Source organism: Corvus hawaiiensis, chromosome 11 (genome assembly GCF_020740725.1).
Source record: "Corvus hawaiiensis isolate bCorHaw1 chromosome 11, bCorHaw1.pri.cur, whole genome shotgun sequence".
In the NCBI taxonomy this organism is placed as follows: Eukaryota; Metazoa; Chordata; class Aves; order Passeriformes; family Corvidae; genus Corvus; species Corvus hawaiiensis.
Genome location: NC_063223.1, coordinates 17,951,009 through 17,978,253, shown reverse-complemented (window position 1 = coordinate 17,978,253; position 27,245 = coordinate 17,951,009). Strand labels below are relative to the sequence as shown.

The window sequence follows — 27,245 nt, the reverse complement described above, 5'->3', positions numbered from 1 at the left end:
CCAATCTTTGAACTGGGTACTTTAGAAGATCATTGCAAAATAAAACACAACTGCACATTCATTTCTCTTTAGGAAGAACATATTGCACAAAGCCACAAAAGCTACATGACCTTCATGTGAAGGAGAACAGAAAGACCAATCTTCACTCATTGCAAATTGACTTGGAAAAGCAACAAAGCAATGCCAGTTTCCACCAGCTGACGATACGACCAAATGTCTGCGGTGCTCAGAAGATGAAACTGTAAGGCCTATTCATTTCAAACCCTTCTGGGCATATGTTAATCAGGGAGAAATTTCTTTCTAGAGATCATTATGGTGCAAATAGAAGTCTGTGATTTTGGCCTATTATGAAGGTTGTGCCTTCCTCTAAAACATGAAGTGGAGGGTGACATCTATTAACTGCATCTGGCTGCAGAAAATCCCACAGTCTGTGCTTCTGACTGGTGGCTTGCATTTATCTGCAATATCATCTTTATTGTGTTCTCTCCAAATCCCTGTCCAGAAGACAGGCCAAGAGCAGAACAAATGTTTTTGCCATTGACAAGAGGGATCCATGCCTTGCCCCCATTCCGGCATCTCATGGGAGAGATACAACTCAGTGCCTCTGAACTGAAGGTTGCTGTTAATGCGCCCTTAAAGGATAATGGCACTGGCCATCTGCCTAGAGGCCACAGCACAGGCAGGGCTTTGTTTAGGATCATTCCTTCCAAAAGTGAAAGAGGATGCTCTGTATTTTCTACAGTGACACAGAAATCTGAAAGTGGAACTTTATCTTTGTAGAAAAGCCCCACTGCTCCTTTTTGTAGCATCAAAGGAACAAATGGTGAGCATCCCTACCATCCCAGGCTGTACCACTGACGTGTCTAAAACACCCCCAAACTTAGTGGCATCACCACTGAAGCCATATCCAGTATTTTCCACTCTAAGACAATTACAGGATTTTGTATTGGTGACACTAATGCTGGTCTAATATTCATGGAAAGAGAAATGAAGATATCAAAAAAACATCTATGACCAGTATTCAACTACCTAGAAGCCAACAAACACCAAAAAAACAGCAACAAAAAAAACCCCTCCAAACCACCCCCCCAAAAAACCCACAAACCAACCCACCAAAAAACAAATAAAAAAAGAACCCACAAAAAATCCATCTACATGAATGCCTGCTAGATCTCTCACTTGCTCTGGAAAAACTCTTGGCAAGAAAATAGCACTGGCCTGACCCCATAAAATTGCACATGAGAGAATTCTGCTAGCCTCCAGCTTTGATAAGGAAATTGCAAGGAGATATTTTGCAACCAGAATTCCCCACACACAAACATTCAGCACGGGATAGTCATAACATCAGTAGGAAACAGATTTGTAAAGTTTTCTATTAATAAAAGTAGCCAGTACATTTCCTCACACTTATAGCAGCACTGAGCCCAGTGGCACAGAGACCCTCCTATCCCCAGTTTTTAGGCGAGCTGAATGCCAAGGCAGGCTATTCTGATATTGGACTGAAAAGTCAACTTTGTTGCTTCTAGCTTTGAGTCTGCTCATGTCCATCAGCTCCACAAGAGTCATTCCCAATTTACTCCTTTTTCTTTAGTTTACAAGTTAATTAGCAGCAGACTGAAAGAAGAAAAGGCTGTTACTGTGGATACAGAGATGCTGAACTTCCCAAACTCCAGCAGAGAGAGGGCAGCAAATTTGTAGTTAACCTTGACTCCCACACCTGCATGAGAGCACTGGGTGCTCTTATATAGAACAACACTGACACAACCTGCACTGCCCGAAGGATCTCAACAGCCATGTCCCAGCAGCTGTGCACACTCCTCAGGGGTCAGAGCACCCCAGGGAGGCTCTTTTCGTGTTTGCACAGCAGGGACAGCAGGGAAGCAGCCATTAAACCCCCAACTGCACCTCCAGAGGTATAAGCTGTAGCACATAGTGCATCCATGGTCTAGAAGGCTGTTGTAAGGCACAAACAGTAAATTACAGGTGGCAGAGTGAGAAAGGTGTGAAGCTGGGAAGGCTCCACAAAACACAGTGGTGGAGAACAGACCCCTGAAGAGCTGTGAAGTGCAGATCTGGCTACAAGTAGCACTAACTAGCACGTACCTAGATTATACGTCAAAAGCCTTCATATGCTCAAGGAGGAATGTCAAGACCAGGCACAGAGTTCACAGCAGCTAAACCCTTCCACCTCTGAGTCCGTGGGCTCTGCCCAAAGGGGCTGAACTCAGATACCACTGAAGTGAAAGGCAGAAGAAGGCTTGGCTGGGTGGATACCATGTGGACAGCTTAACCCCTGGGCAGGGGACAGCAAGAGCTGCAGCTAGAAGCACTCTACAAAAGAAGCCTTTTACAGTGGCCTCCCAGCTCTCCCGGCCTTCAGCAAGGCTGTGAGCCCAGGAGCCACCAGCCTGAGTCACATTCACATCTGGCCTCTCTGCTCACCAGGACTGACCTTGGGTTTTAAGTCATCACACCTTGAAAGTAACCTCTTCACCAAGGCAACCCATCTGAATTCCAAAAGACGACACAAAAAGAAGATGGATCAGAAAAAGGTGGCAGGCATGAAAGAAAGGGGAAAAAAGATGAACAAAGAGAAGAAAGGGAAATATGGAACAGAGCAATCTTCTACTCTTCATTCATGTCATGTTCTGGCACACTTCAGAGCTTTCCTCTCTGCAGCCCCCACATTGATGCAGACAGCACAGAAGTCAGGTGCCTGGGCACAAGCACTGGAGCAAAGTCTGACACTGAGTGTCCTGCAGCCATCCCCATCCTGCCTGCCCTCCTCTTCTACACAACCTGGTCAGGGGGCAGGGGCTCTGATGCCCACTATAATTAAGTCCTGCTCTTATTTTCTCCCTAGGAACTGTCATAATTAAGTCAATGAATTATGGATGTGTTACTTAACTGAGACTATGAACCAGCTTGTAAAGAATTCACTGAAAGGCTAGGTCTTGCATTACAAAAAGGAATGTGACATTCAAGAGCAGTATCATCAGCAGCATGGCAGGGTCATGCCTGCACTCCTGGGTTCTCCAAGCCTACAGATTTCTTTGAGCATCAGAAGAAATGACAGGATCAGACCTAGGGCGTTAGTTCATCCTTCCTCATTAGGTCATTGAAAACTCTCTGTGTGCCCAGAAGTCTCACTATTTACAACATTGCTCCAAGCAGATGCTTTGGATGGGTGGGAGCTCCACACACATGCTAAAAAAACAAGGCTATGGAGAGGTTCCTCTGAAGACCATGCTCGGTGCTAGGACAGCAATGACTGACACAGAGACAGGACATGTCCCAGCTGAATTTTCTCAGAGCATCTGCACAGAAGGATGCTATGGAAAGATAACAAATCACATCTGCCAGGTAATACTTAAAAATGCTATTTCCCATACAGTCATCACCGTGAAGTGCCAGGGAAATGGGGTCTTCAAATAAAACAGTTCCCAGACAGAATCTGTCCGAGACAGTACAACACATTTACTTTTAGATGTTTTTTTTAAATTTAATAACATTCAGTAACTGAATAGAGTCAGAGATTAATCATCACACAGATCCTGTTAACATAAGATGATTATTAAAGGATAAACCACAAAGCTACCTTCATTTGGACACAGCTCTTCTTCTCATCTACTTTCAGATTAATATTGAGCTACAACTTTTTTCATATCAGAGAGCACTGTATCCTTCTCTCTCTCTAAATATCACTGATCTATCTAGAATAGAGAATAGAGCATAACTGATACTCATGTTTGAAGTCTCAGGTTACAAACTCAGTTCCCTCCCTCTTTCTGAAGTTAGCTCTGCCAGTAAAACTCTTGTTGGGCTAGACTGTGTCCTTTGGAGTTCCACAGCAGGACAACAGTCTATCCAGTGTGAGCAAGGGTGGTGTGGTGTATCCCATAGTCTTCCTCCCATTTTCTCCAGACAATCTCCAGAAGGCATTCAGTTGCTAACAAACAGATTGTGACTCACTGAGACATTCAAAATTACGCTCCTGTAATTTCCATCTTTACTTCACTCATTCAAAGCCTGTTATGGCTTGCCCAGCTTCTGTTTGGCAAATCCTCACTAGCTGTCCTCATATGGCAGTAGAGTGTGTTTGAGCATCAGCTTGAAATAAGATCTAGCCAGGACAGTGTTAGAACAGACTGGTTTCTTTAGGTGGTGAAAAGCAAAATGAAGCAAGAACATGAAATGTCACTGTCTCCTCAATATCAGTAACATAAAGAAATGAAAAGCAACAGCACAAGCCCAGAAAAGCGAGGAGAAAGAAGAGCCCCAAGTCACCACAAGTGACCACATCAGTGCACTATCAAAAGCACCCTACAGAGATACTTGCTGTAAAGTCCCCAAAGTGCGGGATGCAGTCCCTGCTCTGCCCAGCTGGGAATGGGAAGGACCCACCCAAGAGGCTGCCTGAGCTGGGCAGTGGCTCTGGGACCAAATGTGCCACAAGTGAAACTTAACATCCCAGTTTTTATTCCGCATGTTTTGATATTTACACTCCAAGAACATCAGCCGGTCACCCAGGAGGATGCCACAGGGCCTGGATCGTCTTTCCTAAAACACAAACTGCTTCCAGCCAGCAGAAGGACTGGACAGGCATTGCTAGGGCTGGTTGGGAGCTAAGACACTGCTAAGATACGGCAATTCTTCAGTGTCTACTCTGCTACTCATACTGTTATTGATCACAATATTTGAATATGGGGCTTTTTAAGAAGAGACCTTTTTGGTTTTAAGGACTACGGTATTCAGAGAAAATATTTAAGATGTTTTATTAATTCTTTCCTCCCAGCTGATTACAGGGCTCTGCCTGAAGTTCTGTTCATGCTTTGCTACCACGCCTGACATGGAAGCTTTCCCAGCTTCACGCAGTAGCTTTCACTGGACAGTGCAGCCAGAGAAAAACAATGTATTTCACTTTCCCTGTAGTAACACCAATCCTAATTGCCATTTTAGAGCTGACATGACTGACTTCAGCCAGGCAGCCATTGCTGATTCCTGGCTCTGGCTCCAAGCAGTCCTGCAGAAACTTTATTACCTCACTACCCAGCTTTCCTCTCCACATCAGTGCCCCAGGAGAGCCTTACTTTGAGGATCATAGTCCTAAAACTCCTTGCAGATACTCCTCTCAGTTGACACGCTCTGGAGGATTACTGAGTCTACAGGCAGAAGAAACAGAGCAGAAACCAAAATGGTGCTAAAATACCTGGTCTCAAAGAAATAAGTACCCCAGAAGTTATTTGGGGAACAAAGATTTCGGTTCATGCTGAAAATACTAAAGAAATTATTTTAACCAAATAACTGCGTTTTAAAGGAATCTTTGTGGAACTGAAACAGACCAGATAACAACATGCTCAGCTTAATTTGAATTTTCTAGGACTCTCATGAGTTGTATTCTTAGGGAAAGGCAGTCTGTGGATCTGCTTGGTTTTCTTTGTCCTGCAGGTTCCCAGAAGAACATCACCTAAATGTCTGAGGGTCTTGGCATTTAGAATTATAGAAACCTACAGTATTCCGAGTTGTAAGGGACCCAAAAGGATCATTGAGTCCGACTCCCTCATCTGCACTGGATACCCCAACAATCCCACCCTGTGCCTGAGAGCATTATCCAAATGCTCCTTGAACTCTGACAGGCTTGGTGCTGTGACCATTGCCCAACCACCCTCTGGGGGAAGAACATTTTTCCTAATATTCAACTTAAACCTCCCCTGACACGGCTTCATACCATTCCCTCGGCTAATTTCAGCATTTTCAACAGCACAGCTTATCTGCCTGGTTTCCTAACCTAAATGGCATTCATGAAGCAGGTTCTCTAACATCCGTTTGCAATTTCGAGAGTAAACACACCAGAAGCTGCTAAATGTTCCCTCTCTCCCTATCACACACTCTCAGCTATATTCACATTACAGAAAATGCTGTGTTTACATAACATCTACTTTGGGTTACAGATTGCATTACCATGCTCCTGGTACAGCCTGCCCAGGACCTTTCAGCATCCAGCTCTGTTCTCTTTGGCACATAACTTGGCTAAGTTTTAGCTCCTTGTGTTGCAATTTTCCATAACAGGCAACTACCTCAAGCTGGATTTTTAAGCCATTTCTAATCTTACATCCAAGAAAATAGATGTTTTTTACAGCCTAAACCCCTCTCCCATGCCACCTAAACCAGACAACCATTTCAGTGAGAAACACTCCCACCTGTATGTTTGGGAACAAGGTTTGTGATTTGAGAGCACTCTGAGGTTTGCCTGAGGCACACAGCTGTAACAGGTTGCCATTTTCCTTGCTTTTCTTATTCCTCTTGTTGCATATTTTAAGTTTTTGCTTCTCTACATGAGATAGAAAAGAGGAAATATAACCCATTCCAACGATTACTGGGCAAAGTTTGGGAATTTTGCAAAGGACTGAACCAGTTCTGAAGAACTTTAAAATGCTCCATATATTGGCATTACCTCCTTCTCATGGAGCTGTACCTCTAATGGAGAGGAATCATACAATGGTTTGGGTTGGAGGTGACCTTCAAAAATCATCCACTCCAACCCTCCTGCCATAGGCAGGGTTATCTTTCACTAGATCAGGTTGCTCAAAGCCTCAGATAAGTAAATAAATCTAATAAATCAATTGATTAACTGAACCTTTTCTATATGGTTATACACTGCTCTGCAGATGCACCTCAAGTCTTGTTTTTAACAGTGCCAACTCTGCATTGCCTTACTCAATGGAATTTTATTAAAAAGGAGAAAAGAAAGACACCCCCTGTACACTCTAGGAGTTGGTAATACTCATTTTAAGTTGTGACCTGAGATCTGAACTTCGATATACAGAGGATATTCACCTTTTAAGCTACAGTTTCTAGTTCCCTGCTTACAACTCATTCTTTAATGCAAATACAATTTGATGGTATCTGGTGCATAAATCAGTGATGTGGCTAAAGTCTCAGTCAACTCTTCTCAGAATAAATGTTGCCATTTAGAATGTGGCAATCAAGCTTGTAAAGGGAAGGAAAGAAATGTCACTTGCAACCCAAGTGGTTCTGTTAACAAGCTGGGTTTCTGCTTCAGGTTTTTGTCTGATAAAACCACTTATCTGACGGTATGAAAGGTCATAAGTAGTTGTTGGAACAGTGGAAAGTCCACAGAAGGCTTTTTTGCCATCCTGCAACTTTTGTTTAAACTTTTAAGTGAATCATTATTTCAGTTCCTGGAGCTGAGTCATTTCATCTGCCTGGCACACGAACACGCACAGAGCACTCTGCACTGCGGAGCAGGCACAGGGTGAGCGAACCACCTCGATCTTACAGGAGCCTTTCCCTGCATGTGGAAACACAATGAGCTGCTCCACTCATCTCAAGATGTTTTTGTGTGAGGATGCAGAACTCTGGGTGACAGCACTACATTCCTCATCAAAGCTCACCCAGCAGATCCCAGGACAAAACCTCAAGCCTTCTCCTTGGTCCCACTGTGCAGACGGAGCCTCAGAGAGCGACCCTGCATAAAATGTGTTGCTGCAAGGAGAAGGGTTTAGATATGGCCAACAACTGTCAAAGGCATGGAGGTTCAGTACCAGCCTTTTGTACTAAAATCATCTGCCTGTGGCACATCTGTGAACATCCTTTTATAGAGGCCAAGTAATTAATTCATGAAAAGAGGTATCAACTCTGAATTTTCTTCTACAACTGCCTCAGTATGGTATGCACATGCCATTTGTTGAAATATCATAAGACCTTGTAAACCACAAGCATTACTAAAATATTTTTTCCCACTCACACTCCCTCCTCCTTCTTTATATCAAGTCTATGTAAAACCTTTTACTAAAAATCCAGATTCTCCCACTGAAACCAAGTGCTACTTGTCTGGAAATAGACCTTCTCTGTGCCTCAAAAAGCACCCAGAGCAGATGGCCAGAGCCAAGACATGCTGGTATCACAATCTCACACTGTCTCTCCCCTTACACATCAGAAGAATGGTCAGAGGGAAACATTAACTATTACAGACTTCTTTACTGAAGAGACCAACATCTGGCTGAAGCAGAGAACAGGACAATTCATGTCGGTATTGGGGATGTCAAATGGAATCTGAGTTCATATCTCCTAAATGCTCAACTTCAGTGCCAGGCCAGGGCAAAAGAGAGCAGAAAACACTGTTCAGGAGAGCTGTCCAGAAACAGGGATCCACATGAACAGGAAAACCTGCACGTCTTCTCTAAAGGACTGGGGGTGAAAGGTCCTTTCAAAAGTCTGGGGGCTGCAGCCCTCATTTCAGTGGATACAGGACTGCTTGCATCAAGCTTTATTTTTACAGAGCGTGAATCATTTCTCACTCAGTGAGAATCACTGGGATCATTCTGCTGTCGGTATCTCTGACACCAGCAATGCTAAAAATACAAAAAGCTCCAAAGTCAACCATGTGCTGTCAGTTCTGAACCTGGTTGCTGCATTGCTTGCATCTACTGACAAAGAGCAGGAGCAGGTGCTGACACCTTTCAGATCAGTCTGTTTAAGAGTGCAGGACTGGGCCCACTGTCAAAAAACCCACCTCCTTCTCCATTTATCCCCAACAGTAAATATTTGACTTCTCCTCCTGGTCTGACGAACAATGGCAGCCTATAATTACAGCTAATACCATACAGGCTGCTGTGCTGTCACTCACTTTTGCTCTCAGCCATGCTTGAGAACTGAAGGACCATACAGTTCCCTTCATGGCACTAAATTACCTGCACAGCTCACACCCTGCTCAAGAAGTCACACTGTCATGACTCCTTTCCCTCTGAAAAGGATGACGTGAACCAGAAAGCAGCAAAAGAACCTTTTCTAAAACCCCTTTCCCATTTTATATTTTAATCTACAATGACGCCTCAAAAATGTATGTTATCCAACTTTGTCTACCAAATCACAGCTAGAGAGCAAGCCAGTAGTGAGTCCTTCATTTTAATTGATTATGTACATCATCTTTAACATCCACCCCCCCCGGAAGAAAAATTATCTTGCAACATATGAAGATAGCTGTGCTAATTACAATTTCAGTTGCCATGAAACAGTCTGCAAATGTGGTCCCTCCCATCGTGTTATAAACAAGGTCTTGGGGTGTGGTTTGCTTAACAAGAAGGAATATCTGCAGCTTAACTAACTCCATGTTTTAATGTATAGTGGGATTGGGCAACCACATGCCAAGAGCTGTTACAGAGGCCAGAACTGGATTTTGCACCAACTTAGACAAATTCACAGAGAAAAAGTCCATCAGACATAGCGTCTGGTTGTCAAAACTATTAAATGGCTGGCTGATGGAAAAAGTGTGTTCATGGCAGAATTGCTCTGACCCAGCCTCTTCCTGGATCTGATTGCACAGCTGGAATTTGGGAGATAGGCTTTGGTCTCACCTCCTTTGGTCACTGTAACATGCCAGCTGGAAGTTGGGTTTCCTACCAGGTTTGATCTAGCAGCAGACTGATGGGATGGCCTGTTCTTTTTCATCCTCACTTCCATAATAAGTGCTTTGTCTAGGGCAAATGGTAAAAAAGGAAAAGCTCTTTGTAGTGCTATTGGATCTGCTTTGAAACAGCCATAGCTGGGTTGAACATGGAGGTTCTGAGCCCACGTTTTGTCTGGTTCACACAAGATAATATTTCATTCAGTGGCACGGGAATCTCATTTCCCTTGTCATAGTTGCTCTTTTGTGTCTTATCTCTAACTAGGTGATAAGTTGATATCACAGAATCATAAAACAGCTTGAGTTGGAAGCAACCTTTTAAAGGTTATCTACTCCAACCCCCAGGCCGTGGGCAGAGACATCTTCTGCTATCCCATGTTGCTCCAAGCCCTGTCCAACCTGGCCTTGGACACTCCCAGGGATGGGGCAGCCACAACTTCTCTGGGCAACCTGTGCCAGGGCCTCCCCACCCTCATTGTAAAAACCCTCTTGAAATACATTCTTCAAATATTTGAACATATAGGGGCACTCTTGGCATATTAACAGGAGTTTTGATACCCAGCGAATTTCAGCTTGGTGTCATCTATAAGAGGAATCTGTCTTGCATCAAGAAATGAAGGCAGGGCAGAACATGTGTCCCTCAGAAGACAAAGTACCTGATCCTGCCAGTATTTTCACTTACCCAACAAAGCAATGGAAAGAAAGAAATGGCCTCAAATCTATTATTGCTATGCCACACTTCTTCCACATGGAAAAGGGGGCTTCTCTTCACTGTGCACCAAGCCTGGCTTCCAGAAGAGAACGCAGCAAAGAGTTGCTAGCACAGTAATGGCTAATACTGGGCAAATAATGCAAAACTATTTCGTTCAACTCTGATCTAAACGGGTTTTTTTTGTTCTTTTCACAGAACAGATTTGGAGAGTTAACACTCAAGCTGACCCAAAACATTGCCGTGGTTCATTAGCAAATTAGAGTTTTAAACCCAACTATTCCTACAGCAGTAACAGCAGGGCAGGATATGCCGAGAAGTGTAAAAGAAAATGCTGCCTGGACTGCTGAGATTGTTGGCCAGACCTAGAGGGCTCTGGTACCCCTGTTGCCATTTGTGCTGATGCACACAGGTTTTGTGGCAGAACTTTGTTCAGTGGAGATAAACCAGGTGCTCTCTTTGCACAGCATTCAAGCTCCTGAGTGCATTGCCCTTCTTTTTGTCCCTTGTCTTTGTAAAGATTTATATAATAAATTTTGTTGGATCACTCCCACACTGCAATAATTGTGAAATCCCTGTGTGTTTGGCAAGACACAACAGAGAGACCACTGCAAAGGGCCTGCCATATATTTTGTCCAATGCCCCATATACCATAAACAGAGTTTATTCCAGTGTAACTCTGCCAAGCCCAAGAGAGTTTCATTTTGGAGGAACTTTTCCAACAAGTCTCAGCTCGGCAAGGAAAAGAAAAAAAAACCAGAAAATTATCCTTCCTTGACACCTAGAGAAAAAAAAAACCCAAACACGTGGCTCAAGGCCAATACAGGGCTCTCCCAACCTTGGAGCTGAACACTAAAATACTTTTAAAACAACTCTTTGGTTTCTGTATTTCTCCATCATCTTCCAGGCACGCAATAAAGCAATAAAATGGAAGGACTGTGCATACAAGTGCTACAGGCTTCTCCTTACATCCATCCTTCATAGCCATTTGCTTCCTCCTCCCCACACACCCTTTCAAAGATAAAATCCTACCTTCAAAGCTACCTCTTTAAACCATCACCAACAGCCTTATTGATTTTGGTTTTTTCTAGACAAATCCTCAGTTTGCAATCCACTGAGGTGTCTGATCCAAGCTGGGTTAGGTACCCTGAAGGAAAGATAAGACTTCCAGTGCCTCTTTTCCCCTTGTCCTGAGACAGTGCACGAGTACAGGCTGCGAGGGTGCTGGGGTCTGTGATGCTGTAATTACCTTAGAGCTTGATCCTAAGACACAAAAACTCGCTCCACAAACACAGGATGATTACAGAACCATAGAATGGGGCTAAAAGGGATACTAAAGGTCATTTAATTCCACCTTCCACTAGAGCAGTTTAGTAAGTGAACAGCCAGAGCTGTGCCACGTACCTTTGGCAGGTGTTACACGAGATGAACTCACATCCCAAACACCTGGCTGCCATCCATTTTGGTTGCAAGAAAAGGGCTGATGTTTCCTAAACCCCACTTTCTTGCCAAGTGCAGGCTGCTCCTGCTCCAGGGACAGCCTTGGCAAAGCCATGAGCCCTCAGAGCCATCAGTGCTGAAGCATACAGGGACCACAGGCAGCTGGGAATTGCATGCTGCTGTTCCTATGGGATTTAGCCATCTGTGTACTTATAGCAGTCAGTTCTGAATTTATAGGAAGGGTGGAAATACAGTCCCACTTTAGCAGCAGCATCTCCTAGAACAGGGTTTTAAGAAAGACTTTACTACTAGATCCTGAATTCATTCAACTCAGCACAACCCATTGACACCAGCAGAGGGTCAGTTCACACCAGCTGGGGATGGACCAATTTCCATTAAACTTGCAACACTCTGGGACTGCATTTGAACGGGGCCGATTGTGCCCAAACTACTAAGTGCTTCTAGAAGGCTGATGGACTGTTGTTACTGATTGGGATGATGCGGTTGCCAACAGAGAGGCTGCACAGAGCATTTCAAAGCTCAGTTTTGTTGCAATACTAAGCTGCATTGTCCTGTAAAAGCCTCTGCAAAATGTTGTGATCAGAGCTTTGTTAAAGTTGGAATCAGTGTCCCCCTAGAAATGCTGCCAGAAATTACTCTACGTGGCTTTCTTAGGTAGGTCTCACTGTTTTTGTCTTCACTTGCTATTGCTTGAGACTGACTTTTCTCCTCTAAATTTTATAGCTTGTTTGTAACCCTCTAATCCCTCTTGCAGTCTCCTTAACACCCTTCGCCCTCCACCACCTCCTCATGGAAAGGACAGACCTCTGACACAGACCACAAACACCCAAGCTCAGCTTGCCCCCCCTCAGCACCTCTGGTGTCTGAGGACTGCTGGCACAGAGCATGCCATAGGCCATGTCTGTCACACTTAGGAATTATCTCCTCGCAGTTTCATTATTAAAAGTAGAAAAAGCTTATTTTATGCTTTCCTGAGATTTTCTAGGGGGCTGATTCTTTGCCCTTGTCCCTAAAGAACAGGAGTGCAGTTGGGATTGCCTTGAGGCTGACACTAGAAGAAGGTATGTAACAATACAGACTTACATTATGTTCCTTCTTATGGAATCCCCCCGGCCATTTACAAACTGCACAAGCCTAACAAAACAAGAAAATAAAACATGAAAACATGCTAATTGGAATATTTACCATTAGCATTTCAGTGCCTAGGTACTTCCCACTGATAGTCTGCAGTATAAACCGGTGGAATCAGGCCAGTGCTACAAAAGCAAACATTGCTTTTAACCTTGCAGTCAAATGACAAGGAAATGGGAGGAGAGTGAGCCAAGCCTCCCCTGGTGCAATCAGGTGCAAAGCCATTCAGGCAGTGGCTTCACACCTGTTTACAAAGTCCAGTGCTCTGACCCAGCTCCTAAGCATGCATCAAACCAGCCTCAGTTTGTGGAAAAGTGGAGCAATGACCCAGTCAGTCCCTGAGGCTCAGAGAAATTTGACCCTCCCTAATTCTGTGGGAAACAGGCTTCCAGCTGGGTCCACCAGCTGCCAGCTTTCTACACAGTCTTGGGCACTGTCAACTGGTGCGATGCCTTAACTAAGCTGGATGGAGAGATCTCAGAGATATTGCTTATCACATGAATACACCAAATCTCATCCTCTATTAAGGAACCTTTTGCTATAATGCAAACAGGTCCCTGCTCCCAACAGGGAGCAGTTACAGTGCAGTCCTTCACCCAAGCAGGAACAACAAAAGAAGGGATGTAGATAATCTTTGTGGAAAACACATCATTCAAAAAGTACTGACTGCTGGAGCATGAGGCCACTGCTCCCACTGGCATTCCCCTGTGCACCTTGATGAATCCTCTCTCTTGCTCAGGCATAGAAAAAGCTGCTGTGAAAATAACATTCTAGAACACAGTAGATCAGTTGGCACTGAAAAATGTTTGTATTCAATTGTTCTTCAGTTCTGTTAGCCTTTTGGCCATCTTCCTAAATTTGACAGCAACGTCTGTCATGTAAAATCAATTCTGGATTTTTTTTAATATGTCTTTATATGAGCACTCTGCTTTTTAAAAGGCAGAAGGCTGATGAGAGCAGGGAAACAAGGGACTTACGGATCCCAGTGGAGTTACAGAGAAAGATGTTGGCAAGTGCCTCCTCTGCTGTTGTTACAGCAGTGTTGTTGTAGCCACAGTGACCCAAGGATGATTAACTATTTAACACCTCCCTAAATTTTATCAGCTTCTATTTGAGACCTGAAAAAGATCTCCAAGGCCACATCTCATCAGCTTTATCTCAGATGTAGCAGCTGATTTATTCTCAGATATTCTTCCCAGAAAGCTTGTCTTGTTGGCACTATTAGAGACAGGCCTCTGTTTCCCTATTTTCAACATCTTGCATTTTACAGAAAAGTTTTAGCAGACATAAACCCCAGGACAACTCCTCACAAACAGTTACACAACTGGAACAGCAGACAACGAGGGCAAGGAGCTTCCAACTGGAGTGTAACCGCACAGGTCCCACACTTGAGCCTGTGTCCAGGGCCAGGACAGCACCTCCAACAGGAACAAGGTGTTTGCCAGTGCTGGCTCCCCTGCTCCTGCACCCAAACATCTGAAATTTCAATATAAGACCAGGGAATGGGGATCATGTCATTAAATGAGAATCCCAGTTTCCATTCATGTGGCTAGAAAGAAAAAGGGAAAAACTCCTTATAAGCACATTTTTGACTGCCAGAGGCTTTCAGCTCCACAGGTCTCAATTAACAGCTGTCCAGCAGAGACACCAGTTTGCTCTGGTTTCTGACTGAGCTGTGCATACAAAGGTGTCAAAGCTCTGCCTCAAAGCTGCTCGTGGGGAAGGGGAGGGCAGACACAGACAGTGGGACAAATGTGGAGCCTGCCCTGCTCCATCCCAGCTCAGAAGCCATTCAGAAGGCCTTGAGGAGATTACTCCTTTAGGCAGGGGTGAATTTTAGATATCATTCTTTGATACCACAGACACATACACCACCAGCTTCTGTCACTGTCAGTAGAAGGCAATGTCAGGCCTCTGCAGACAGCCCTGTGACCTTCTCTTTAAAGATTTGTCAGCTTTACTCCATAACACGGATATCAGCCAGCTTTTAAAAACAGCCTCCAAGTGCACAGGCGTGAGCCTGCTCACAGGTACCCTGATTAAGCCAAGAACAGAATTCATTCCTTATTACTAGTAGGGGAAAGAGAACAAAAATGAAGCTGCCATAAATAAACCAAAGTAAAGGCCAACTTCTGCCCTCAGCTGTAGGTGAGCTGGAAGGGGTCATTCAGGGAAGACAACATAACTGAGTCTGCGGAATGATGCCAGGATGGAGATGCATACCTGCCTCTGCCTCCCCCAGCACCACCAGCAAGGCAAATTCTGCTTATTTCTTATGTAAGCAGATGGACTCTGGACTAGGCTGCAGTCAAACAGGGACAGCCTCAGCCAGTCTAGACACATCTGTGCCAGTGGCACAGGAGCTTGGCTGGATACCCATAAGCAGGGTGGCTGCGGTGGCTCAGGGGAGTGTGGAAAAAGTAATTTTGGGTGAGTAATTTTTCAACAAGAGGGTATAATCTGCGCCAGGTGCTCTGCTGACATAGGAAGGCAGAGCTCCCTAGATGCCAGTGCCTGTGATAACCAGTGGCTGGCTGGTAATGGTTTGGATCTCAATGGCTTTAACCACATCAGCATGTGCCGCAGGCTGGGGCAAGACGGCCTGAGGTTCCCCAGCTTCTCAGACATGGTGAAGGGAAGCCAGAAGGGAAAGCCTGATGCAGTATACACATGAAACAGTGAATGAATTTATTAAAGAAGCCCCCCTTGTGACAGTGTCTTTCTCTTCATAAGGTTTCATTGCATAGCTGTTCTCCCTTTTGGTTTGTCAGCCTTCTTTTCTCCTCTGTATTAAAATTGAAATGTTCAAACCCTGCAGCTGATTCAGATGAGAGGACTATAACCACTGGATATATACTCTGCACCTAAACACAGCACAGCCTTGCAACATCATCTTTTAGGAAACAACATTGCCAAAACACATGGCCAATTTAGGCCATGTTGGAATAACCCATCCTTCATTTTGCTCCTCCAGGCACGGGTGTACTTCTGTACCCTTCCCTCCTTGATGATTTACATCTCACATAAACCTGGCCTGGCCCTTAGGTGCTCCAAAACATGAGCCAACAGAGGAGTGGAGTTGACTTTAATCCACCTTGGTGCCTTCACTAGTCCAGAACTATGATAGGCTGTACCTATCTCAGCACAACCGAGACTGTGCTGTTTCTCACAGAAAACAAAGTGAATTACACCAGCAGCAACAATGGGCTAGGAGCAGGAGCAAAATCTGGGCTTCCAGGGAAAGCTCCTAGAAGTTTGTTCTGAGGGGACTCTGTCCTTTCTCTCACCATCTATTTATTCAGCCAGGATTTATTCAGCCGCATTGTAAGGGAGAGTCACCCCTTACATCTCACTCATTTTCGTAAGAGTTCAAGTTCGCTACAGCTGAAGGGAGTTGTGCAAACGGATCCTGTTAAACTGTAACCAGTCATCGGATGTGCCAGTTAATTATCTACTTTGAAGCTTGTCCCTTTTGATAATAATTTTCCATGGTTGCAGAATTAAAGCTTAACTGGTCATTGGCTTCAAAAATGACCTTGTCTGACAGGGAATGTGGAAGAGGAAACAACAGTAACATGACCTTCTTGTGTAAATTCTAGATGTGGACAGAGGGGAGAAAAATACTGCTGGCAGCTTCCAATTGACTCAGTGATTTATCTCAACCAGTCTGTAACCTCCCCCTGCTCATCTCCAGGCATGAAAGAAACACCAGCTCCTGCCTCCAGGAGCTGCAGGGCAGTGTCAGAGAGAGCCCTACCTACAGGGCTTATTAGACAGGAGAGATGCACTTGGAAAGCACAGGAGCATTACAACCTGTGCACCTGACTGGTGAGCTGCCTGCTCCCTTCCTGCAGTACTGGCCAGTCTTGAGGAAACATGATGGAAACATAATAAGTATTTAAAAATCCAGACTACAGGCAGGGGAGTTTCTGAGCAGATGCCAAGTGTGACAATCCACTATCAGTAGGCACAAGTAAGGCATTAAAACCAGTCCAGTTCCACTGGACTCATAACTTAGAGCAGTAAAATTGTGTTACACTCCAGTATCACATCCAGAACTATTTTAGCCCTTTAAGTCCATTATAAGATGGAAATGAATCCTAAATTTTCCTAGGCAGACAACCAACAGTAAAAAGCAAAGGGCAAGGACAAGACAAACATCACCAGATGTGATGATATGTTACAAAGCCCACGCCAGACTTCTCCCAGCAGCCAGCACTCACTCAGACAAGATGCTGGGGAGTCAGGGCTGCTCACACACATGGTTACTACAACAATTTTTGGAAAGGGGCAAGAGGGAACATAATTCATTACCAGATTTAAGGAAACTTAGTCACACAGTAATGAGGGTAAGTGACCGGACAGATTGTCAAAGAAGGAAAAGCTCTTAGCATGAGTCCTCTCTCTTCAAAAGCACCTTGCTTAAGATTTACAAACCCACTTTGCTGACTAGGAGTGAAATTTAAGCTTAAAATCCTTGAAAACATTACTCAGTCCAATGTGATGATAAATCAATGAGGTGAAGAAACATCCGTTCATTTACATAATTTTTTAGTTACCCGAGATAAAGTGGAATTTGTGTTGTTCTAAAGCACTGGGAGAGTTAAATGTCTAAGGGAATACTTCAGTAATAATAACTTATTTTTAAAAGATTTTGGATCAAACAACACTGGAACCAGAGATTTCCAGAACTCCTCACAAATGAAGACCTCACCAGCCAAAGGGCCCCTTGTTTCCCTGCTTGTGCCCACTGGTGGTCTTGGTTTCGCTGGACAGCTGCAATGTGCAGGCTTGGAAGAAACTCCCTGGCAGAGCTGCTGAACTGAAGCCTCCAAGCTTCCTTGGTGCTCTGCTTCAAGCCAGCTTCCCTGGCTAAATTGCCCAAGAACTGGAAACTTGGTCTCTGCAGATCCACTCAGCTATTTTGCCCAGAAAAATGGACCTCAGGACACCCACTCAGTAAGATCTTGCTGTTTTGGAGATTGCCTAGGAGGAAACTTAGAGCTGCACTTTGGATACTGCAAAAATTCAGAGCCTGAAACACCTTCCTCTCAGTGGCCTTAGTTTGATGGGAAATACACCACCCAGCTCCAATGACTTGCAGATACAGCTTGAGATCACACAAGGAGAAAACCCCCAGTAAAAAGGAAGATGGGACTCTTGGAAGGGTCCTGCACTGGGAGGCATTGAGTGCTTATTGTTGTACAGTGGGAAAATTCTGCAGTGCCACGAAGAGCACAAAGATGCTGTTTATATCCACTGGCTGGTTTCAGCGAGCTATTTTGTACTAAATTTCCCTGCTGATCCAGCTGCATTGTGATAGCAGGTGTCTGCTAGCATCTATCACATGCTATTGCATTTTTCCCTTCCACCTTCAGGTGTAAAGAACACAATGCATCACTGCACAATAGGAGAGGAAGAAGACGCTGCCTAATTTCCCATAGGATGCAATATTTATCCTGTAAGTGCGGATTAACTGAATAACTTGCTAGATTTGTGTCAAGGCTTGTAAGGAGTGGTGACTAATCCTAGCTAGTGGGGATTAACAATGTTTGCTGTGGGAAATGTGCCAGACTTTTCAATTATATCATGTCTTACAAACAGACTGCAATGGTTCTACATGAATACAACTGCGTTCTTGCCACAGCACAGTGATAACAGCATACGTCCTTTCTAGTTTTTTAATGCCACAGACTAGAGCAAGCCTCAGCAAGAACATCACCTGGATGGACAGCAGTACAAGAGCCTGCTCCTCTTTTAAAGTAGGGCAAAAGGAGGAGGAGGATCAGGTGTGCAGTTAGAAAGCCCTAAAGTTACACCTTAAGAAGCTATGGTTGAGTGTGCACCACCTGTGTTACCCTCACAGGATAACACACACATATTCACACACTTCCCAGAAGAAGGGAGCCCTGGAAAGCCACAGATGGCTGTCTGGAGAAGTGGTGTTGAAGACTCAGGCTCCAAGCAGCACCCAAGGCCACTCTCAGTGGTGGAAAATTACATTACTAGAGCCCTGATCATCAGCAAGGGAAAAAGCAGAAAGAAATCCAAGAGGTCCAGCTGGCAACACAAGCATCCCACTGTGTTCTTACCCAGAAACACCTCCCCATGAAGTGTGTTCTGAAAGGTACAGCTCACTCAGCTTTTCCTTTCGCTGCCTCAGCTTAATAGGGAGACACAAGGCTCCTCATGCTCCTCATGGTACAGAAAAAGGTCTGAGGTGTGGCACTCAAAGCAGGTTGAAGGGATACACCCCATCCTGACCACTCCAGCTCACTTCCACATACCCATAGCCAGACCAAGGGTTTGACTCAACACCAGTTTGCATCTTCCGCTTGGCTTGAAAAATTTCTGGATATCACAGAATCATTCAGGTTGGAAAAGGCCTCTGAGATCGTGTCCAACCTATGACCAAACTCCTCAATGTCAAGCACACCATGGCACTGAGTGCCACAGCCAGCCTGTCCTTAAACACCTCCAGGGACAGTGACTCCACATCTCCCTGGGCAGCCCATTCCAACATCTAACCATTCTTTCTGTGAAGAAATTCTTGCTAATATCCAACATGGTGCAGTTTAAGACTACCTCCTCTCACCCTGCCGCCAGTGACCAGGCAGAAGAGGCCAATTCCCAGCTGGCTACAACTTTCTGTCAGTAGCTGTGCAGAATGGCAAGGTCACCCCTGAGCCTCCTTTTCTCCAGGCTAAACATCCTCAGCTCCCCCAGTTGCTCCTCACAAGACTTGTACTCCAGACCCTTCACCAGCTCTACTGGCCTTCTCTGGACATGCTCCAGACCCTCAATGTCCTCCTGAACTGAGGGGCCCAGAACTGGACACAGGACTCGAGGTGCAGCCTCACCAGTGCTGAGTACAGAGGAAGGATCACTTCCCTAGTCCTGCTGGCCACATTCCGATACATCTATGAAGCAAACCAAAATGAATACAAAAATAAAGCAAACTACAGAGGCTCAACTTGTCAGTATTGCCTCTCCCATTCTCTGACCTGACAGAGTTCAATTCTCAGGACCAAACTACTTGTCTTCTGAGTATAACCCTCCTGCCAGTGAGCCTTCATTCAGACTCAGCCATGGGAGCTTTATGCTTTGCACAAGACAAAATCCCCTTTCTGTGCTCCTCCTGGAGCTCTCCTAACAAGCCACATATTAACACTGATTTCTCCCACAAGTATCAGTAGTTATTACCACTTAATAGTGTTCCAGCGTGCTTGGGAGTAACAATAGCACCGAGGTAATTAGAGGAAAAGGAACATCTTCTTATGAGTAAGGCATGCACAGCTGAACAGAGTGTTTTGCAATAGCATGACTGCCCAGTGACAGCTGTTCCAGCACACCTGAGATGGCCTACTCATTTTTCAGATTGGTGACAGATTGTCCCCCGTGACTGCACCCACCTCCACAAGGACTTGGCAAGAAAAGCAGCGAAACCCATCATGAAACAGCCCACAGTCACCCGGCAAGGCCCTTCTGTGTCATCAGAGATGTTTAGATCCAGATTCTGCATCTAAACACAGAGAAGGGTCTTGAGCCTCACCTAGCAATGCTTTCACCAGCTAACTACAGGGAAAAGCACTACCACACCCTCATTTTTAAAGTATTTCCAGCTGAAGTATTTAATTTCTGGTTTATTAGTTTAGCTGTAGCTATTTGTGAAACAAACAAAAGCTGCAAGCAAAGGGGAGCTTAGGCCTCACACATGTTTTTTCTGGCTATTGTACATCACCGGTCCAATGTGGACAGACACCATCACCCCATTTTGTAGTCAGGAGAGCAGGGGGACAGGGAAGGGAAGAGAAGGGAAGGACAGGGTGTCTCACAGGCAGACCTGCTGCTCTGTCAAGCCACACTCAACCAAAAGCCTGGCATGGTGAGACTCTCCTTGCTCATCCATGGACAACTTACTATAAGCAGAGACAAGTTTCTCCTGTTTGTAAACAGTTATTCAAGCAACAAAGTTAAACACTTCCATTTATTTCTTGTTCCCACATCCTTACAATCTTACAAGTCCTCCTTGTGATTTTTCAGCTAGCTCTGAAACTTGCTGGGAGCTCCAGGAAGCTTCTCTCTTTTCAGTAGGGAGGTCCCCAGGGACACCTACGCCAAGACCAAAACTGAAGCACGGTGTAGAGCAGGGCTTAAGCTGCTGCATTCCCCAGACCTACCAGCTTGGGATCTCCATTTGCCGGGCTGCACCCAGCAGCTGGGCTGGGCAAGAAAGCTTAAACCTGAGGTGGGAATAAGGCAGCAGCAGTTGTAGGGGAGTAGATGGGAAGGGCAGGGAGACCAGAGGTGGGTAAGGCTTGGGGTAGAGGGGAAGGTGATGACAGTGAGACCCTATTCCAAAAATATTGGGCTTTGCTGCTCCAGATCCTCCAGCAAAACGTGGAACAGGAAACCTACTGTCAGCCTGAGCAAAAGCTTTGGTCATCTCCAGGCTGCTTCAAACAGCTGCTCCCACAGCATTTGGATGTCCTGTCTCCACCTGCCCCCTCCTGCCTTCCCTGTGCTGAGCATTATGTTAATGAATCATGCACCAACCTCCTTCCTTGATTTATTTGCCAAAAAAAGATTTGTGTGGGGTGGCAATTAAAGAAGTAGACTGTGATATTCATCAGCTTGTGTGCCTCTGAACCTGACCACATCCTGGAGCAGCAACTCCTCACAGGTGTTCAGATACTGTGGTAATAAGCGTTTGGACAAAGAAAATACACCATCAAAAACAAGAGTTGGGAGAAAAAAGAGGAGACTCCTCAGAGAAAAGGAAAGAAAGAATATAGGTTGAGGAGTTCAATTTGCCACATTTTTTTGATCAACCTTCAGAGATTTCAGTCCAATGCAAGACTGTAATGAAAATGTTAGAGAGGATAATATTTTACAGATATAAATTGTATTCTTCAAGCAAATCAGTATGCATACTACACAAAAATATTTTAAATCATTGTCTACTAAACCCCATACTCTCCTGGAAGCAACAACAAAAAAATGTGCTCATATTCTTTGTTTAACTCACTTCCTTATGTAAGGTCCATGTTTTCTTCTAACACAGTGGTAGGAGAGTTGTGAAATACAAATAGCTTCTCTTTTTACTCTTCAGAATTATGTACAATATTGACTGCTCCCACTCACTCAGATTATCTATATTTTGTAAACAGCAAGCACACTTTAAAAGTGCAGATTTTTTCCAAGGCCTTCTCAATTCTGCTGATGTAAAACTTCGCACTGATCTATTAAAATTGCTTTTACATCCAAGTACCTTCCAACAGGCTGTACCCCTTTCCATGCTTTCTAATGTGTACTTTTCACCACTGTTACAAAACTACAAAACCCAGACCTACTACACCACATTTCTGACCAAGATTTGTTTGAGAATATCTGACTGGTGGTGACCCAAACGCTCCCTAAACCTCAGCTCTTTCCTTGTTTTCCATGCTTGATGCTCTAACCATGCTGGCACTTCTTGTCCAGAAAGATAAGAGCTGTAAACTTGGTGAACATTCCTATGGGGTTGGTTGCACACTTGCCTTTCTAGTATTTAGATAAACATTTTAGCAACATCAGATATTGTTTGGAACTCTGGTTCTGTACACTGTGAACATTATCTAAAAGTACTTTCCTAAAAACTCCACATGAAATGTTTGTGCCTTTCAGGTCCTCATTAAACACCTCATTTCCCAAAGTATTGATTTTGAGTAATGTCTTAGTGCAAGGACTTCTCTGCTGCTTCTACTCAGTCACAATCATCATCATCAGTGGAGTGTTCAGCTTCTCAGGGAAGAACTGAATGACTTTTTTTGGCACTAGAAGGGTTAACAACTGACAGGATATTTTTAAGTCAGCTATGTCAATTATTCTGTCAATGTTTCAACTTTTCCACTGTCTTGGGAGTTCAGTGCTGCTTTTGTTGCTTTTCCACACTAATGTTCCAAGCCCTCTTGAGCAACATCCTCCCTCCCCCAACCTCCCATTTGTTCAGCTTTTTAAGAAACCCTTTGCACTTGTGAATGTAACCTATGCCAGAAATATTAACTGTAGGTTTTATAGCTGTATAAAATCTGGCATAAATATCACAACTCAGTCTTAACTACCAAATATTTGCAACATACCTTTAGTGTCAATGGTTACACTATTTAAAATATGAGCGGGCTGGTGGTGGCACAACATTTCCCCATTTGAAGAGAAATTTAATAGATTTCCTTGGACTACAGATGCTTTGGAGAAATTAGTATTTGAAATTTGGGCTGTCCAACTGGACTGTTTCTTAATTACAACAAAGAACAGGCAGTTTCTGTCAGCTGAGACTACCAAGAATAGAGTTGCTCCCTTCATCATTGCTTTGATAAGCAGATGGCCTCGGCCATTTGTTCATTGTGGAGCTGGAAATGGAGCTGGTTCAATGCAAGACATGGCAGAAATTAGTTACAGGCAACAGGTTGGCCCTGACTCCTGTCGCGTGCTAGGAAGTGGCACCTCTAGAACAGGAGAGGTCAGGAAAAGGATTCTTTGTTTTGGGGTTGATGCTTCTTCACTGCATTACACAGTATAAAGGTGTAAGATGATGCTGATCCTGTCACACCTTTGCCTAAAAGGATTCCTTCCTTCTTTCATTCTGATTTAGTATTGGGCTCCTCACTACAAGAAGGACATTGTGGATCTGGAGTGTGCCCAGAGAAGAGCAATGAAGCTGATGAAGGATCTAAAGGAAAAGTCCTGCAAAGAACAGCTGAGGGAGCTTGTGGAGGGGCTTGGCCTGGAGGAAAGGAGGCTGGGGGGGACTTTATCACCTTCCACAACTCCCTGAATCTCTGCTCCCAGGTAACAAGAGACAGGACAAGAGGAAATGGCATCAAGTACTGCATACTTGCAGCTGATCCGTGTTAACATCACTGCACAGATTAAGCACCTGAAACATCTTGGATGGTTTTTCCTTATGGACACCATCCCAGTGAAAAGATGGCAAAGAGTACAAAGAATATAAGGACATTTCTGCAGGTATCAGAAGCACCCAGCTGAAAAAATCATGAGTGGGGCACTGGAATAATGGATAATGTTTACATGATAGATGTACTAAGGATGCTCTTCCTAAAGGCAACTTTCAAGCAAAAGGAGTATGCTGTCAAAAATGTTAAAGACTACAGCTCTAAGGAGTAAGATTTCAACACCTGCCCTGGTTATTTAAGGATATATTTTCTTAGTTTGTATCCAACCATGTGTTGTTGTTCTTTTTAAGATGACACCCTTCAGAGAAGGCAAGTGAATTACTCAGAGGCAGGTCCTGACCAGTCCCACTGAGCACAAGCAGGCACAGGGGATGGAGGGAAAGTCACCTGGCTGCTTTTTGGATGGGAAAGCATCATCCTGGTAGCCTTAGAAACAAAGACCATAAGCACAGCTTGCAACCACTTGGCCCCAGGCTATTCCTTGCCCTTCTTTGAGCACAGCAGGGCTGGGTGCGGGCAGTGCTGAGCAGAGATCCCACAGAAGAACATGAGCTCTTCGGGATGTGGTGTCTGACTCAACAAGGCAGAATGCAGGCAGCACTGGGGCACTGCGCTGGTTTAGGGACTAGGACTTGGAAATAGTTTAACACACAGAGCCCAAATCAGAGTCATCACCAAAGACTTTGCGGCTGCTCTTGGCAAAAGACCTACTCCCAGTGATTTGGTGATAGGCAAATGCTGCTGTTTGTACTTCCAGAGCTTAGTCACTTTGGTAATTTAAGCAAGTAGTAAGCAATCTTCACTTCCTGTCCTGATAAACCATTCAAAACAACATCACCTGGTTTATCAGCACTGCCTCAGAGAACACCATTCCAATTGAGAGATAAAGCTTGTGTGCTTTGATATCATTTCTTCAGTGACCCCTTTGAATCTGAAGTGCTATTGAAGTGCAGGATCTTATCTGTGCATGGTCACAAACATATTGGCTTTGTAGCAGGCTTTGCCCAACATCATGCCAACCCTCCCAGCCTTGCTTCCTCTGTTGTACCCTGTTCCAGAGGGACAGAGCAGATCCTACTTTGCTTACCAACTACAAGCCATATAAATAGCTGAGAGCTTCATTTGCAATCTGAATTTGCATATATCTGATAACAGCATGTAAAGCAAGCTTACAAGAAAAAGAGAAAAAAGATCAATTTTTACCTTATTAGGTGGGACTGAGTCTCCACAAAGTGGCTGTGGGATAGAAAAGGGTATCCCTGCACAAAAACTCATTTGTCCTTCCCTGACCTGTGAGTCGCCACTGTCACCAATCTCACACCCTGATGCCTCCAAACCCAAGGTAGTTGCAGTGTTGTACTGACCAGCTTCTCTCCATTAAATATTCAAACAGGCCCGTAACTCCCAGTCTCAGTAGCCTGGGGATAAGTCTGATTTTAAAAGAACAACCTCCAAGCTGGGAAGAAAAGTTGCTGTTCTCTTTTAGTTGGTGTAGGGGAGAAGGGAGGAAGAGAGAAAACTTTCACTTACTTCCTGTAAGTGAAGCCTTCAGCCTTATCTTCAACCTTTAAAACATTCTCTTCAAGGCAGAAATACTACAGCCAGTGTGTCCAAAGAACTTTGCTTCTATCATGACCAGTCAAGTCCAACCAAAATGTCTTTCAACTTCATGCTGGATTGGGCCCTTAAACTGAGCAGATCAAGGCAATGGCCACCAACAGAACAAACTAAGAGGTCATTATTGTTGCTGAGTTATAAGCAAATGCCATGATTTGGAAGAGCACTAGTGTTAACAGCTTAGTTATGCTATAAAAACCACCAAAAAATACTTTTACTTAAAATTCCTGCACACTGATACTGATTAGAACAGCCTTTAGATCATGGCCCTATTTCCTGTGAGCATATATAAATTTATATAGAAGACCCTTGCCGTGATTCCCTGAATGTTTATATCAAAGTGATTAGGTAAGCACTGACTTTTCAGAAGAATCCAATGACAAACAAGGCCAAATGCCAAATATTTAGGAAACAGGGGTATTTAGAAATGAGATTACAACATCAATGTCAGAAATATCTAGAGTTGGAAAAGAATCAGGTAAATTGCAACATCAATTCTATCCAGTAACCCTTCCTCTCCAAACTCACTTTGATGTTCTAGTCAAATATTTCAGACTGCAGATCAAACCCAGGTCTGGTTTTGGTGGAAGTGTTTTTACATAGAATTTCAGGAGTCAAGGACTTGGGGTTTTGCATTGAGGCCAGTAATCAGGCTGTCAAAAGAATAACCATCACTGCTGTAGAGCAGGGGCTCCCTTTCCTAGCACTGCCAGAAAGATTGAACTAGTGCTTAAACTGCACATATATATATATATATACACTCCCCAAATGCAGATTCCTGGTGCCTGTGTGTGCTTTCAAGCACCCACATCAGTCAGTACAGCAAGTTCCTACACCTGTGGCTCAGAAAAAATTGATTTGCACTAGAGAAAAAGTTAGACGGTGGCAGCTTTACAGCTTCTTCCAACCGGAAGCAGGAGTTGCTTTGCCAGGAAGCTCTTCTTTCTGCAAGTAGAGCTTTCTTCGTTGGGTACTACAAAAATAAAAGTACTAAAAATGTAGAACTTGGACATAAACCTTCAAAGGATAGCACTGTCTCATGGGGCAGTCACTACCCCAAACCACGCACACAGCCAGGAACATTGTGTGGCTTTACCCGGATCTCCTCAAGGAGCACAGCTCAGGAGGTGACCGTGATTCCACAGGTGGCTCTGACTGTCTGAGCCTTGGTGCTTGCAATTGTTGCAGGGCATTGGAGAGCAAAACTTGCACCAATTTTGCCATTAAATGGCAATACCCCATGACTGAATACCTTAAGGGCTGAGGGGACCTCAAGGGACTAGTACTTGACTTCTGTGAGGGCTGGAAAACCCACCAGGAATGTTTCATTTCCATGAGGTTCCTGTCACAGCAAAAGAGCCTAAATTGGACAAAAGTTAATAAATAAATTGATTGTTCAAGGTACAGGGATGGAATGGTAGAATTGAGGCCTGGAAAAAGCAGGTTTGGTCTGCTTGGAAGACAGGATACAGCCTTGGGGGGTTACCACAGTGCATACAGGTCTAGTATTCCCAAAGTATACCAGAGCTATCCTGCAGGGATTTCCTCATCTTGAGATCCTACACTGCAGCGTGTGACAGCCCACTCGTGGATTCTCTGCAGCACATCCCAGGCTCTGCTCTGGAAAACCAAGGACATATAGGAAAAGAAAAAAAATGTCACTTCTTCAGTTCTCCTACACTGTTGCAGACAGACCATTTGCAGAGCTTCTCTCACAGAGGAGTTAACTCCCTCATGCAGCACATCTCCTGTCACTCACCCTGAAAAACAGGCAGCAGAAACAGAAGATAATGACTGTGTGAAAGGGTACAAAACACCAGGGTCAAGAAGGGGAGTGGGAGGGCTGAGGAGCAGGGATTCATAGCCAAGGGCTCTGCTCATGTCATGGATTCACCCTGGGGCTTTGAACAACGCACTTGGCTCCTGTCCCTGGCTAAGGTCAGGT

The 27,245-nt window shown here is 44.4% G+C and overlaps 1 long non-coding RNA gene across 2 annotated transcripts in view; it reads right to left on the bottom strand.

The window, feature by feature from the left end:
* The window catches only part of LOC125331590, a 136,009-nt gene extending 109,096 nt beyond the window's left edge, over nt 1-26,913 (bottom strand). For both annotated transcript variants that reach the window (XR_007206127.1, XR_007206126.1), the window contains exon 1: nt 26,823-26,913. This is a non-coding gene — a long non-coding RNA (uncharacterized LOC125331590). The remainder of the gene's footprint in view (nt 1-26,822) is intronic.
* Nucleotides 26,914-27,245: the final 332 nt, after the last annotated feature.